The sequence below is a fragment of the Panicum hallii genome, chromosome 7, assembly GCF_002211085.1.
Source record: "Panicum hallii strain FIL2 chromosome 7, PHallii_v3.1, whole genome shotgun sequence".
Classification (NCBI taxonomy): Eukaryota; Viridiplantae; Streptophyta; class Magnoliopsida; order Poales; family Poaceae; genus Panicum; species Panicum hallii.
The window spans coordinates 2,011,735-2,029,240 of record NC_038048.1 but is presented as its reverse complement, the minus strand read 5'-3'; the positions used below and the strand labels follow the sequence as shown (position 1 = coordinate 2,029,240).

The following is a 17,506-nucleotide window of genomic DNA, read 5'->3' as shown; positions in this document are numbered from 1 at the left end:
TAAGAGAACATCTTCACCATGTGGATGAAGGGAATGGAAGATATGAACTTTCCCTGGCTAGTTACAACCTGACACATGATGAGAAGAAGTCAATATGTGAGAGCTTATGAGGGATCAGAGTCCCAATTCGTTTCTCATCCAACATAAGGAAACTAGTTTCAGTGAAAGAACTCTCACTACGCGGCTATAACTGTCACAATTGTCATGTGTTGCTGACGGTATTCCTCCTTATTACAACCAGAGCAATCAAGTCAGTATACATAAAGATGGTAATCACCCGGTTGTGTTACTTCTTCAATATGATTTCTCAAAAGGTGATCGACAAAGATGAATCGCATGATCTCAAAGAATTTATCAGGGAGACTATGGTGCAGCTCGACCAGATTAGGGCACTTGGTCCACTTTATGTGCATGAAATGTGGACATATGAGTATTTTATGTCCATTCTAAACCGGTACGTACTGAATCGTGCATACCCTAACGGGTCTATGATAAAGGGATACAGTAATAAGGAAATCATCGAGTGTTGCCTAGGCTAGTGTAACAACCAAAAAACTCAAATTCAAAAATCACTCAAATTCAAAACTATTTTCAAAATTTATTTGCATAAATTCATCCCTTGAGCTCAAATTCCCTTGTCATCTAAACTCCATCTTATACCTAATCGCCATCTAATTAATCTCTCCCTGTCAATCCATTGATTGCAGCCTAATCCTTCCTTGTGTCTAAGCCACCATGGTAATTCCATTGTCTCCCCTGTCGACCTACGCAAGCAAGCTGCACACACGCACAAGCCCTCCTCAGCAGCACGCATACTGTACCATGCTCCAGCAGGTGCTGCAGCGCCCACGCCGCGTGCAAGCTCGCCAAGCCAGGTCCCCTTGCCATGCTCGTCCTCACCCACGCCGCTGCAGCCGCTGCAGCCTTGCTCGCCGGCTTTACCACCTCGTCGCTGGTGCACCACCATCGCACGACCATGCCCGCAAGCTGCCGCTCCACCATCGCCCTGCCATTGAAGGCGAGCTGCGGAGCGTTGGCACAGCTCGCCCCTGCCGCCTATAAAAGCCACCCCAAGCTGCTCTCCAACACCATCTCCAGCTCGCCGAGGCGCGCAGCTCCGAAAGCTCTCCATCCCCATGCTCTAGCCATTGAATGGTAGCCAGCTTCTCTGTTCTTCGTCAAGAACAGACCACTCGTCGATCTCCCCCACAGGCCATCTTGGTCCAATTACTTTCGTGGTGAGCACCTCCACACCATCCTCTACCATCCCCAACCCCCGGCCTTCCCTTTCCCTGCCGGAGTAGAGCTCCCCACGAGCTCCCAGAGCTGCAACCATGGCTGCTCGGGGCGGACAACCTTCCACCCTGTTTCCCATGCCCGGAGTCCCCAAAACTGAACCCCCTCACCCTCCTCTCTCTTCCCGTACCCTCGGCTCCGAGAACGGAGGCCGGGAGCGTCACTCCGGCGAAGCTCTGGCGAGCTGCCACCGTGGGTAATGGCGGCGCCGCCCGAGGACGACGTCGTTCTGTCTCTGCCCCTTTTCCCGTGGGCGGATAATGGCTTATGGGCTTTACAGGTCCCATAAACCACCCGGCTCTTGAAAAACAATAGCCCAACCAGCACAAGCCACGTCCCTTGCTGCTGCATTTAAGCCCGTTAAGCTCTCCTCCATTTCCGTTAATAATATTCTCGGAATTTAATTAGTAGCCAACCATTGCAAATTCATATCTCCACCATCTATACTCTGATTCAAATGATTCTTTTTCCTAAATTCCTATAAAATCATATTCCATTCATTCCTCCTATTTCTATCTCCATTTGAGCTTATTTTATTTGTGTTGTGCTTGTTTGTGTCTGCTTGTCATTGCGCTGTAATTGTCGTAGCCGACGGAGTGATCGAGGAAGAGAACAAATTTGGATGCCAGCACCGCGATCCTAAGTGTCAAGGCCACCACTGCGAGCTGGAGCTAGAAGCTCCGCTGTAATCGTCCCCTATCATAATTTTTTCTAGTTCTATAGGTCACAGTATCTTTAGAGTACAAACTTTACTTTTTTATATGTTTTCTATTTTTTAAAATTAAATGGATTTACAGAAAAAAATGCCCTCCTATATATATGAGAGGGAAGGCGGGACATAGCAAAAATTTTCCATTTCGATTCGGGCGCTGTTAGGCTGCCGAATTTTGCCCTCGTCTCCACTCCGCCACCACGCCCGCCTCCCTGCCTGCGCTGGCGCCCCTCCACATGTGTCCCGCCACCTCCCCACGCACGCAGGCCTCCTCCACCCCGCTCGGCGTAGCCGGTGCCTGAGCTCCCTCTGGTGCCACCTCCTCACGCTGCCGGCACCCCCGGCCCTCCTCCGTGCGTGGCCCTCCTCCGCCGCGGCCTAGTCGGCGCCTGAGCTCCCGCGGGCCGAGCTCCCCATGCCGCCACCTCCACCGCGCGTCCTCCTCTTCATGCTACCACCTCCCCGCACCGTCGCTGCGCCACAGCGCTGATCTACAGCGTCCGCCGCCCCCTCCTCCCCGCCGTGCACGCCGCCACCTCGCCGGCGCCCAAGCTCCTCCCCGGCTGTGCACGCAGCCACCTTCTGAAGGAAGAAACCAATACCCCGAAGGCCAATGGATGGTCAATGCAACTAATGTAGCAGGCGAGCCCATAAAGCCTCCTGAGGTGAGTGCAAAGTTTTAGAATGCCATTGGTTCTATAATCAGAACAAAGATGGTCTTGGATCCAACGATTCCTAATTGGACGAAGATTCCTGAAGGGAGGAAAGAAGCGATGTGGCAACTTTGAGTAAAACTTTTATTTTGCATAGAGGAACTCATGAACAAGTAAAGCATTATGCTAAAAAGATGCTTGGTGAAACTTTCCGTCGGTGGAAGAGTGATCTGAATACCAAGTATGTCTAGAAGGGTTGAATGCCATTTGCAGATTACGGGGAAATCACACGAGCACAATAGGAAGAGTTTGTTTGGCAAAAGACCTCCGAGGAAGCCCTAGCCCTAAGCTAGATGAATAGAGAACTTGCACTGAGCAACATACATAGAGCTCATCTTGGGCCGGGTGCATATCAAAGGTAGGTCGGGAGGTGGCGGCTAGAAAGAGAAGTGGCAATAGCCGCTGGGCAACCCGACCCTTTTGAAGGCCTTGACGAACGTGGCAATTTCTGGCTTCAAGCAAGGAAGCCTAAGATAGAAGATGGCAAGCCTAAATTTGACCAACGCGAGACCGAATCGGTGGCACAAAAAATGTACGAACTTACCGATCTTTAGAAGCAAGGAAAGTTTAAATCCAGGAGGGACAAGGATGTGCTAAGTATAGCCAATGGGTCTAAAGAGCATGGAGGCCATGTCAGAGGCTTGTCCTCTAAGTTGACCATCAAGGATGGGTTCCAGCAGGACCAGGCTAGCTACAGGAGGCATGACCGCTACAAGGAAGAAATGAAAGAAGCGGCAGAGAAAGCACTAGAAGCTAAGTTTAAGGAATTTTTCCTTGCACAAATGGCGGAGCAGCAGCAGTCCGGACTATTATGGATTACCCCATCGCAAGAGGTGGGGCAACAATAGATGGTGACGATGCCCCCTCCGATATTGGCCCAAGCGAATACGGCATGTGCTCAGAGCAGTGTTGCCTCTACCACAACACAACCATACCCGGTAGATTGCATAACAAGTACTGCTCCTTGCTTGTTGCTCTATCTGATCAGCAGAGCTGGGAAGACAAAAGAAGTTGCGAAGCCTAGGTGGATCCGGTTGGGCATTTATTTGAGGGAAAACCGATCCCGCCCTATATTCATGCCTATATTCACGCGTACAATTGGAGCAACTCTTGAAAGCAAGCTATGCGGAAAATGAGATAGATATCCCCACTGCAGATGGGAAGAATTGCCTAGGAGAATGCATCGGCAGTAGCATTCTGTGGCATAAATGAGATATCGTACTGCTTGGTCCACAACCTTCGGCTGTTCCAGATCGTACCTCACTAGCACCACAACAACATCAACAGGGGGCAGCACCAGAGCATACTCTATTGGCTCTGCCATCTCTACCGGTCCTGCTATCACCACCACAACGAGAGGCATCACCACCGGATCCACCATCACGAGAGCCATCATCACTACTAGCCCCGCTATCACCACCGGCTCTGGTATAATGAGGTAGTGTGACACATAAGTTACTCAAGCTCAAACTCATGAAAAGGCTTAGGCAGGGAGAAAGGACAAAAAAGGCTACTCAGGACTTATGTACTTCTATATAGATATGCAACGTGTATTATACACTCATACATACATATAATTATCCTCAGCTCTAGATTCCCTAGCACTACCGGGAGAATCGCACATGATTGGCAGAGGAGCCGCCAGCCAACTCGGCTACTTTATGGACCTCCTATAGCCACTACCTGAATAGGGAGGGTTACGCTGGATGGACAAGCCTGTCACCACCTACCGCCTACCTCATCTAACAATGAGATAAGACCGCATTCGGTAACACTAATTAACCCAGACACCATGTCTATATTAATGAGCGATACTCTAGTATCCTGTGCGGAGCCCCCACCCTCCGGATGGATAGACATCATACTAGAGAAAATATATGAATACCAGAACCATTGCCGTGACACTAGATTTACTCTTCTAATCATGCAAGGTATAAGGTATGAATACAAACTAATCATAGAGTATACACTGCAGAAGATAAACTATGCAAGTACATAAATCTAGAAGATAACTCTATTAAGAATATCCGAGAATTACAAAGGAGAGGAAGAGCTTGACCCATACCGAATACTCCTAGGCAACCTCAGGAACCCGAAGAAGAGCTACTTCAGCCTAAACTCCACTAGCCTATGGACTAAGCAAGAGAGAAACTTGAGGTGTGTCTTCATTTGGAGCTCTTCCTCTCATATTTATAGTCTTGTTCAGGGGTGCCTCGGCCGAGAAAATAGCTGAATTCACCTGGAACCGACCTTGAGGAAGAAGGAGGAGCTGCCACGTGCAAGAGGTAAGGCGGTGGAGCTTAGACTGGTTCGGCCGAACTAGTGGTTCAACGTACCTGCTCAGGCTGCAAACCAACCTTAGCCCTCACTGAGTAACTGGCAAGTGGGCCCTGATGACTCCTGTGCATGCCTTGGCGCTGTTCTAAGGTGGTTGCATGCTTCTGGGCATGCCTTTTCTTTTTCTTCTGGGATAACCATATCTCCACTTTTTTAGGGATACTAGGAGAGAGATCACATAACACATGGAGTATTTATTTGGTGGATGACTGGAGTGTGCTAATTCCTAATGTAGGAATTTCACAATGGATGTGGAGTGTGCGTGATCTTGATCAAGAGAGTACGAAGAGTATCTCACTAGGGTAACACAATTTGGCAAAGCTCAATAAAATGGTAAGCAGCATATGTGTAGGATTTTCAGTGGCATATGACATATGGCTTTGGTAGGACTTTTAGCATCATTAAGGAACTTGTCTTTTCCTTTTTATTTTCAAAATAAGTACTCTAGATATCATGTCTCACTTACGAAGAGATTGTAAAGCTCCTTCTACCATATCTATGCTCACAACAACCTAGACTTTGTATGAAGCTTTTGAAACCCACGAGATTTTCAGGTTCATGGCAAAGGTTTAAGCAGCCAACAAACTCAAACTCAGAAAAACTCTATACTTAAGACTAGGCAAAACAGATGAGCAGGAGTATAGCAATTATTCATCATTTCAACTTAGGAAAACTAGAGCATTCTTACTGCGCACATAGAAGGGAAATTAAGCATAAAATGTTTTTGTTGTTTTATGGTCTTTATTTTTACTGAAAGCAGTAAAGATACAATTTACCTGGTAGAGATCCTCCACCCCCCCCCAATCTAGCTCTTAGTTTAAGGTCCGATGAGAAGGACCCTCTCCTTACTTGTTTAACTTGAGGTCCATTAGTCCGTACCTAGAGAGGAGGTTGAGGATGGCGACGTCTTCTTCACTCGCCACACCTTCTTGTTCTTTCTTGATTTAGGTGGTGCGGGTGTTGATTCTTCGGATGAGAGCCATGGCTCTGCCCATAATCCTTGCCCATCAGCATCCAGATGAATTAGATAGATCTGTTCTTCCTTGGGTTGAAACCTGAACATCATATTCCAGCCCATAATGCGGAGGCTGATCTTTTTGTCCCCAACATCAATCCTGGCTTTGGCGTCCCTCAGGAATGGTCACCTTAGGATGAGCAATATCCCTAAGTCACCCTCCATGCCAAGGACTACAAAATCCGTGAGGATGAATAAACCCGTTACTTGCAATAGGATATTCTTCACTATACCCTCAGGATACTATACTATCTAGTCTGCTAGCAAGCTGTACGTACATGCATGTTAGGGAAAGTGTCGGATAGCTTAATCTTTCGAATATTACTTTAGGCATGATGTTGACACTTTCTCCAAGGTTGCAAAGGGCTTGCTCGATGTGGCAATCGAATATTGAGCAATTGATCACTGGCATCCTGGATCTTCCTTCTTTGGTGCTACTAGTCCGCCCCATTGGTTTCTTTTTGGGCGAGTGAGCTTTTCTGCATAGTTAGTGAAGAATGAACCACTTGATGGCTTACCCCACCTGGTGGTAACTGCATTGGCGTTCTCCAAGGAAGACTCATGTTGCCGCGGGATCTTCCCTATCTCAGCAAAAGGAACAGTAGCAGCCAGTTGAGCTAGTTGAGTTTCAAGCATCTTGTTGAAGCTCAGCTGGTTCTTGATAGCAGAGGAGATGAAATCCATCTTTGCTTGAATGGTCTCCAGAGATTTGTCATTCGCGGCCAACTTCTTTTGTAGTGATTCATTGACTTTTGCTTGGCCGAGGACAAGATCCCTCAAGGAAGGTTGGTTAGGATTAAATGAATTTGAGTTACCATCACCTCCTTGGTAGTAATGGCGCGACTGATTCCACCCTGACGTCCTTGTGGACGAACCTGTTGTTGTTGTTGTTGTTCATGTACCTGACATCTTCATGGGTTTAAGGGCAATCATTCGCTGAATGTTCGGTGTTCCCGCAGACCTCACACGCCATGCGAGCGTCTAAGGCTTGTAGTGCTTGCATTGGAGCCGTGTCTTGGGGACGTTCCTCTATCCTTTTGAGGAGGAGGTTGATTTTAGCGGCTAGCATATCTGTATCCTTGACAATATGCATGCCCCGCTGGCCTGGTTGGAGACGCTCATCATTCCAACCTTGGTCGAACACTATCTTCTCGATCAAAGTTTTGGCCCTGTCAATTATAAGCGAGAAGAAAGCACCACATGCAGCAGCGTCGATGTGGTCGCGGGCTGTCGGAGTTAGCCCGTTGTAGAAGTTCCGAAGAATGAGCCAGTCGTCCATCCCGTGGTGAGGACACGCTAAGACGTACTCCTGAAGTCTCTCCCATGCTTTAGATACTGAGTCATTTGACATCTACTGAAAACTGGAGATTCTCCCACGAAAAGCATTGGTTTTGCCCATCGGGAAGAATTTAGTGAGGGATGCCTTGGTACACTATTCCCAAGTGTCTACTGCACTTGTGTTAGCATAGAACCACTGTTTTGCCTTCCCAAGAAGAGAAAATGGGAACAGTCGAATTGCATCCTGAGTGACTCCCTTGATAACAAAAGTACTGCAGAGCTCCAGAAAGTGCACGAGATGTGCGCTAGCATTCTCATTGGCCTTGCCACAAAATGGGTTGGCCTGCACCATTATAATGAGAACCGTTTTGATCTTGAAATTTTAAGCTCCAATGTCCATGGATGGCCCGACCAGGACATTATTAGCGGAAGAAGCAGATAAATCGCGGAATGTCTTTTGGGCCATGGCGTGAGAATTTGATGGAGCAATAGTGACTATTTCGGACGTCGAGAGTGATATCTGAGCAGATACGACACGGGGTCGAACACTTCTCAAAAGTGACTCCGGATCCTAAGTGAAATTTTGCGGCAGATCGAAACCAATCATACACTACCCTATTTTCACATAAAAGAGAAAACAAAGCCAAGTTAGCCTATTTAGATAATGAATACCAACTAAGAGATTAATCAATAACATTATCTATTCTTTTAACCAGTGCCTTCCTCGGCAACGGCACCAAAAATGCTTGTTGGTATTTCTTAAGTCACAGATAAATCCGCAAGTGCACGAAATACCATTGTAGCATTTTACTCATGAGTAATCTCGAGTGTCGTATTTATATTTCCTTAGGGAAGGCAGCAGTTATAGAATAGATAAGTTGATGATCAATTCTTGGTTGAATATTCAATTGCATAAACAAGAGTAAGATAATATATGGATAATGAGGTAGTGTGATACAAAAGTTACAAAAGCTCAAACTCATGAAAAGGCTTAGGCAGGGAGAAAGGAAGAAGAATGCTACTCGGGACTTACGTACTTCTATCTAGATATACAGCTTGAATTATACACTCATACACATACATATGATTATCTTCAGCTCTAGGCTTTCAGCCACAACCAGGAGAACCGCACAGGACCAGCAAAGGAGCCACCATCCAACTCGGCTATTTATGGACCTCCTACAGCCACTACCTGAATGGGGAGGGTTACACTGGACGGATAAAGCTGTCACCACCTGCCGCCTACCTCATCTAACCGTGGGATAGGACCGCATCCGGTAACACTAATTAACCGAGACACCATGTCTACATTAATAAGCGATACTCTAGTGTCCCGCGCAGAGCCCCCACCCTCCGGTTGGACAAACATCATACTAGAGCAAACATATGAATACCGTAACCGTTGCCGTGGCACTAGATTTACTCTTCTAATCATGCAAGGTATAAGGTATGAATAAAATTAATCATAGAGTATATATCTAACACCGTAAAAGATAAACTATGCAAGTATATAAATCTAGAAGATTACTAAGAGTATTTGAGAATTACAAAGGAGAGGAAGAGCTAGACCCATACTATATACTCCTAGGCAACCTCGGGAACCTGAAGAAGAGCTACTTTAGCCTAAACACCTCTAGCCTATGGACTAAGCATGGGAGAAACTTGAGAGAGAGAGCAACTTGAGTTGTGTCTTTATTTGGAGCCCCTCCCCTCATATTTATATCCTTGTTCAGGGGTGCCTTGGCTAAGAAAATAGCTGAATACACCTGGAACCGACCTTGAGGAAGGAGGAGGAGTTGCCATCTGCAAGAGGTAAGGTGGTGGAGCTTAGGCTGGTTCGACCGAACTAGTGGTTCTGCTGACCTGGCCAAGCTGCCAACTGACCTCAGCCTTCTCTAAGTGACTCGCAAGTGGGCCGTGATGACTCCTGTGCGTGCCTTGGCGCTGTCCTAAGGTGGTTGCATGCTCTGGTGGGCCCTTTGATCCATGTGAGGCTGAACGGTGCATTTTGATTAGTCAATGGTTTTCGCCTTGGATTTCAGGGTGTGTTTTCCATCCATTTCTACTCAAATTCCTGCATAGCACTTATTTCTCAGGGACATGTAGAAATGACATTATTCTAGATTAATGTGCGTGTAGGAAATGTTAGTTCTCTAAATTTTGTGATCAAATTGATAGTCGAAATTGGTCTGTAACGACCATTAATAAAAAGCTAGAGGGACAAGAATTTCTAGACGTTAGTCAAGTTCGGCAAAAGCTGTGGCTAATTAAAACCAAGCAAAAGAAGCTATAAATTCATAGAAGTCCAATAAAAAGTCTAATCATCCTGTTTATGCACTTGGTTGTGATTCAAATGATTCGGATGATGAAGACAAAGTTGTTTATGTTGCTGAGTTTGTATGGTCACATAAGGACAAGCCTAGCACTTGCGCTTCTCTCAAGCCGATTCATAAAAAATGGCAAGAAGATGTTAAATTGACTTTTGAAGTAGCCAATTGCGATAGGATTTTTGATGAATTGCTAAAAATAGGAATATCAGATTGTCTCATGCTATACCACCGCTTGATGAGTTGAAGCGGCATGCTTACTGCAAATGGCATAATTCATTCTCTCATGCAACTAACGATTGCAATATCTTTCGTAGACAAATTCAATTGGCTATTAATGAAGGTCGATTGGTTCTTCATCAGATGCAAATTGACCAAAGCCCCTTTCCAGTAGACAAAATCCCAAGGTACTAATTCAGCCAAATCAACAAAAGGGAAATATGTCATCATTGGTGAAAAAATGTCTGAGCCTTTGAAACAGGGCAAGAAAGTTTCACTGAAGAAAACCCCTGAAGTTTCATTGAAGAATTCAACACTCGGGTGGCAAGGTGAGAAGCGCCGGATCTACAAAGACTGATCTGACCAGTCTGTTTTGGGATTTTGGAAAAAGTCCCAAAAACAAGAAGAAGGGGTTTCCGAGCTTTGAAGAACTCTCGGCCAAACGTAACAAGGGAGCTACTTAGAAGCAGAAGAATCAGGCAAATAAAGTTAAAAGCGCAAAATTATCACCAAAACCTAAGAGCAACTAGATTCTTGCCTACATCAAGGTAATTGTGCTGCTGCACCATACTCATTATTTGGATCGGTTAGTCCTTTGTTTTGGTCATATCCTTTCTATTATTCACCTTTGGATTATAGTAGAATGCATAAGCAACCATATATCATTCAATATCTTTCTACATATCCAAATTGTGGGGCATCACAAAGACCCATTGTTGCTAACAATAATCTGGTCAAAAGAGAGTTTGTTGACAGCAAACATGGTGAGAAAAATATGAAGCAAGATTCAAGGTACTTACAGCCCAAGTGGTGTCCCTCAGGCTTGACTCATACTCAAAAGAGAAAGCTACAGAGATTACGCAAACAAGAATCAGTGGAGCATCAATCTGAAACAAAGCCAGCAAGGTCTACATCAATCAGGAAGGAATGGAGGCCGAAGAAGATAAATTTAGCATCAACTTCAGCAAAATCAAGTTGTATGGCCAATGCATGGTTTCATCGCCCTTAGAAGAAATATATGATCAATGTATTGTTCATCATCATCCTTAGATGGTTTTGGATCAGAAAATTATTTTTTGGCATACAAGCTTTGCCAAAAAAAATAGGGGGGCATATGTTGACGACCAAAGTTTCCACGGTTGTGCAGACCGGTCAGACCGGTGTGACCAATCAGACCGGTGTGAGTGACTTTACCAAAGTGAAAAATTTGACTTCACCATTGCGTATCTCTTGTCGAGAAGATCAAAATTCATATTTGGAACGTCCGATTTGGAGTTTGGGTGAGAGATTTATGACTTCAGAAAGACTTGACCCAGATCGGACCGGTCAGACTAGTTCAATGGACTGGTCAGACCAATTCCAAGTTGTATTTTGACACGAGATTCATATAAAATCCGAATACTAATGGGGCAAGACCTCCCCACCCCATAAATATAAAGGGGCACGACCGATTGAGGTATCCAATCGATTAATAACACAATCTTTTATCTTTTTGTTCCTTTCTCTTACCTTTTTTCAAACCTTAGCTCTTCCAACCCCAATCTGCTGTTCTTCCTTCATCTCGACGGAGTTTGAAGACGTTCTAGGTGGCCTGCGACCCTAGAACAACCCAAGGTGCGTCTGTCCCAAACGGGTCCCTCCCGGTCCCGGTCCCGGTCCCGGGCGGGCATTCATTGGGTCCTCATCGGGCCGCCCGACGAGACTGGTCTAACCGATGTGCACAGCAGCGCTCAGGTGCGCTGCTGCGTGCTGTATGTTCAGTGCTCGGTATTTGGTGCGTGCAAGGTACATTTCCACATCAACAGCTAGGTTAAGCACTTGGTAGTATTTGACAAAAGACCCAATTCATCCCTCCTTCTTGGACCACAATCCTTTCAGATCACCACCAGTTGAACTCAAACCAACAGTGAAAGACTTCCACCATAGGTGGAGTGAAAGACTTTCACCATAGGCAGAGCTCCTTATACAGCAGGTAGGGCACCTACTGGCGGAGCAAATACCCCCAACCTCTTCCTTCCCCATGACAAGTAGATGGCCGGAGCGGCGCCTTGAGGCTTGGAGCTGGTGATTTTGCATCTGATGACAGGAAGAAGAAGAAGAAGCACTCCGTATTGGCCTAGGGGCGGGTGGCCCAATTGTTTATTTGACCTAGCGCTATGCTGAAGGGCCACCCCTGCGTGACTGCATCGGCTTGACTCAGCGTTCGGTTGGATAGCGAGTGAGGGCCGGGGGCGATAATGCGGATTTCCTTATCGATGTTTACCAACATGTCATAGTGTCAGGTGTCATGCACGTTGATAATATTTTTATTTGAGATTGTCTTGACATCTAAAAATTCAATACAAGACTTTGAAAAATTAGAATAAATGAATAATATCCAATCACTTATTACAAGTAACTGGTCGCATAGTGGTATGGAGGGGTTACGATGAATGAGGTCATGGGTTTGAATCACAGATGATGCACATTTCGCAAATTACGTGTAAAAATCATGAACGTTAGATGTTGAGATGGTTAATTGTGTTGTGGCTGCTTGGGTATTAAAAATTTTTGCTATCATTTTAAACTTTTTATGGAGTTTATAAAAACTTCATCACCACTGGTTCGACATGGCGCCGGATCAGATTGATCGGTGCTGGGGGTGGCGCGGCCAGGGAAGCGGCGCGGCGTAGGAGCAGCGCGGCCAGGGAGCGGCGCAACCTGGGAGCAGCGCGACCTAGGGCGGCGCGGGCAGAGGCGGCGCGGCCAGGGAGCGGCGCGGCCAGGGAGCAGCGCGACCTGGGGCGGCGCGGCCAGGGAGGCGGCACCTGGGGCGGCGCGGCCAGGGAGGCAGTGCGGCCTAGTGGGGTGGCGCGGCCAGGGAGGCGGCGCGGCCGGGTGGGGTGGTGGCCGTGCGGGCCGAGTGGCGGCGCACGGGAATTAGGGCAGCGGAGGGGTTGGGAGCCAGGGAATTAGGGCCCGGACTCGTGATACCATGTAGAGAGATAGCGAGAGGGGAAACACCATACACCCATTGTGGGGAGGGTGACCTTTCATATATATAGCCGAGACGGCTTGATGTACAAGTAAGAGTCAAGTAGACTTAGAGTACAAGACAAGTCAGCCATACATATCTCTAATAATCATTACCGTTGGGGCGTGGCTCAAACTAGCGGTGATGACCGAGTTTCAACGCCGGTTCACGAACCGACAGTGATGATCAGACCCCATCACCGCGGACTCTAATTCAACGCTCCCATGACGGTGAAGGGGGTTTTGATCGGCGGTGATGAGGGTGGTTTGTAGTAGTGTATAGACACCATATATAGAAACTATATTCCTAATGTATAATTTCTTCAAAAAGTTATTATCCAATCCCCTTTCTGCTCCCTCCTTTCATGATCCTATCCCCTTCTTTCTTTATTGTTTTCGGGCAGATATAGTTTCTTGCATGAGAAATAATTTCCTTCTCTCCCTAATTAATACTCTTAGCACATCAGTAAACTACTTACCTGGCAAGCTATTTAGTTCTATGGAAATTATCCTAGTCAGTTGTTGGAACTGCCCTTAGTTTGTCTAATTTGCTAAAAGTGGATTAAAATTGACTGAAGTTTTTTTGAATTCATTTAGCAACGACATTGGCCTATGGGTGACAAAAATGAAATGTTTATGGTATGGACTATATAAGGAGTGAAAGTGAACTTATTGAATAGCAAATCGACAAATACAAAATCTTATCCAATGGGATTATGAGGGTTTATTTTTGAAAAAAAGGAAAGATATATATGGCCACAACTATGGTTTTTAAATAAATTTGACTAATATATGCATTGTTGAAACAAGCGACAAAAGTTGAGTGTGAACTAATTGAACTTTTTGGTGAGAAAGATAAAACCCTCTTGTTTCAGACTAAAGGACAAAAAAAAACAAGCATGAACAGACTGAGTTTCCAGACTGGTCATTACCATTTTTCCGAGAAGATGGAAACATACTTTACCCAACCAAATAACTCACTATGGTACTAATATTAAAAAGAGGAAAAGGTCCAGTTTATACTCTTCAAAAATCACAAAATTCTTATTTTCAACCTTCAACAAAAAAAACCAAATAATGACGGCCATCTAACCATTGAAACCAGACAAATTTGACACTTCTCATGGTTCCGAAGGTGGTTTTATTTTATGAAAATTAACGAAATTAAGTTTAAACTAAAAATTAGTACCAACATTATTCTAAAATTTGTACCTAACTAGGTCTACTATACTCGGTTTGATCCAATTTATTTCTATTTATAATATTTTTATGTTTACAGTTATACCTATTACTTTTAACCAAATAAGATCCATATAGAGCACCGATAGACAAGTTACATATTTAGAAAAATATTTTTATGATTCAAAATGAAAAAGTTTTGAATTTTTTATTTCAAACTAGAATTTTTAATTCATAAAAAAGAAAAACCACCTTTGAAGCCACTTAAGGTGCTAAATTTGTTCGACTTTAGCAGTTGGATGGCCCACTTTATTTGGTTTTATGGTTGAGAGTTGAAAATTGAGCTATCGTGCTATTTCAGATGTGAAATTTGAAATTTTCAAAAAAAAGGTAAGTTAAGAGCGACTCCAGTTGAAATCAACACACATAATCTAGCTAATCGTTGCAGCGTCGATCCCCAACTCATACTAATACAAGTATGGGCCATAGACACGAACAACAATCCAAGAATAATCATCTAATCACTAGAGAACGAGCTCATTATTCTCAGGAATCTGAAGAGCTAGCTGAGGCACTACGAGTTTCAGCCCCAGCTGAGCCAGGAAACATGCCCATTAGGCCCTGCGAGCGTAAGCCAGCAGCAGGTCCGTTAAGGTGTGGTTTGCAATGGCGCCGACCACGGAGAGCGCTTCCTCCTTGCTCGTGATGTTGGTGTGCTCCCTCAGCAGCTCAGTGAAGGGCCTGTCCCACTTGCCGATCCTCTCACTGCGGAGAATCTCGTAGTGGTGTCCTGCTCGATGTAGGGCAGGTGCTCGGAGGCAACGCGTGCCTCTACGCAATCCCATCCCTTGGCTAAAATATCTCTTATCGGCTGCAGCCGCTGGCCTTCAGTCCTTCACTTGAGATCACCATCAGGGTCGCCAGCGCCCGCTTGAGTCCTCCACGTCATCGTTGTCGTTGACATACGGTGGCCGGGTCCGGAGAGGGCGCCGGTAGCCTGCAGCGTGGCGGGCCGCCCCAGGGGCAGGTTGGGCAGCCCGCCGATGAGGTCGCGGTAGCTGTTGCCGAACGGAAGGGGCGTGGAGCCGGGGAGGAGGTGCTCGTGCCCCGGGAAGGCATGCCAGTGCCCGCTCCGGTTGCTGAAGCCGACGAGGGAGAGATCCTGGCTCATCACGGCCAATCTGACCCTGTCGTTGCCAACGCCCCGCAAGCCAACGACCATGAAGGGCTTGTCATCAGTCGTCACTCCTGGTGGAGAGGAGGTGCTCGCACTCCATTGTGAATCTATTAGTCAAAACATTAATTCCGAGGATCAACCTTTGTATAGTCTAAATATTGGAGTAGTAACCTTACTTCCAAAACTGCAAGAAGCTAAGATGATCCAACAATATAGGCCAATCTGTATGCTGTATGTTAGTTTCAAAATTTTCACTAAAGTTTTGGCTAATAGTTTCATATCAGTGGCTAACAGGATAATTAAGCCATCACAAACTGCTTTCTTGCCTAGGAGATTTATAATGGAATTGTTTGCACCAAAATTTGGTAATTTTATGACCAATGTAGTATATGGAAGGAAGCTGATGATTTGGTATCAAAGAATGGATACAGTCGGTCAAGGAAGATTTATCAGCAAGGACTCTACAAAAGGGAAATTAGAGTCCATCTATCTTAATATTCTTTATTTAGATATTTTTTGTTAGACAAATTTTGTTTAGATATTTCTTGTTATGCAAGTTTTGTGTCAGCCCAGGGTATAAATATAAGCCCTGGCCATTGTAAAAACTATCTCTCAATCAATACAACACAACTTTCGGCGCATCGCCTTCCTCTTTCCCGAGGTTTTCATCACCAGCGGAACTTGGCACCCGACGTGGGGCTGCATCAGTTCGATCTCCAGCGAAGGGGTAAGTCCTAAGTTCCGCCGGCCCTGACAATTGTATCAGCTCTATTGGCGTCATTCAACGCTGCATCGTTTCGATCTCTTGGATTGCTCTGGTTCGGTTGGTGCAGGCGCATACCAGTTATCGATTCCTATCGACTCTTATAAAGCTGTATCTTTCGACCTCTTGCTAGATCCGATAGAGTCACAGTTATCTTGACCTTGCTTAGATCTATCGGCTTATATTTATTGAATCTATTGCTTAGCTATGAATAATAGATTGATTTCTTTAACGAACGCATTAGATTAGTTCTCATTACCCGATAGTCTGTTGCCTTGGTCTTATTTAAGCTTTTATTGCGCCTGTGTCTTGTCGTAACTAGATTCATCGGCTTCTAGCTTTTAGTTTATCGTCTGCTGCCAACGCTATCTTGGTTAGGTCCGATCTGAATGGTGGTGATGGTAGATTGGTTGTTATTGGCTTGGTGGTTCTTTTTGCGATAAGATAGATGTGAGGTAATTGCTTTATCCTCATCGGACTCCCAGCCGATGTATGCTTCAAACATCAAGCCTACATTTAATATTTTTTTAATCAATATCGGCAGATTGTTTCGTATCATTATTTATCTGTAAGGATCAACATCAGACATATAGCCGGTTGTTTAAAACCTAATTGACATCGGCTGGTATTGCTACATCAGCTGTCGGCCGATCAATTCTTTTTACCTATCTTCTCAGTTGCATGATCAAACTGAATGGCACGCCCGCATCTTATCAAAAGGCTAAGGACCTGCACTGGAGTTAAGTAGATCTCCTAGGCCGATATGTTGCTCGTGAGGAATCATCATCGGCCGAGCGATTTTTTGCGGCAACATGAAGGAATAGTGATCTTACATGAGTCAATACATGAAGGAATAGTCCTCTTAGTAACTAGATTTTGAAAAGGCCTATGATAAAGTAAATTGGGACTTTCTGCAACAGACTTTAAGAATGAAAGATTTTGAAAGCATTGTAACAGGAGGAAGTGTGGGAGTCAAAAATAAATGAGACAAGGGGATTCCTTATCACCAGTTTTGTTCAACCTTGTAACTGATATGTTGGCCGTGCTGGTGTCAAAATCAAGGAATGGTGCCATGGTGGTTAGCTAAATGAAGTGGCACCACACTTGATTGATGAAGGGCTATCCATCCTTCAATACGCTGACGACACAATCCTTTTTTTAGGAGATGAATTAGAGCAGGCCAAGAACCTGAAGATGGTGCTGTGTGATTTTGAAGAACTCTCTGGTATTAGGATCAATTTTGACAAGAGTGAACTTTTCTATCTATGAGAAGCCAAGAATAGGGCAACGGATTACATACATCTGTGTGGATGTAAAGGGGGAGCTTTCCCATTCAAGTATTTAGGAATTCCAATGAGTCATCACAAAATCACTAGTAAGGGTTGGAGTCAGATTGAAGAGAATGATTTCAGAAGAGGTTAAGTAGTTAGAAGGGTAAACTGTTATCTATTGGAGGGAGATTAGTGCGCATAAACTCC

General features: G+C 45.2%; 1 pseudogene; it reads right to left on the bottom strand.

Moving 5' to 3' along the window:
• Positions 1 to 14,702: 14,702 nt before the first annotated feature.
• LOC112899450 lies at positions 14,703 to 15,897 on the bottom strand (annotated as a pseudogene).
• Between the last annotated feature and the right edge of the window lie 1,609 nt (positions 15,898 to 17,506).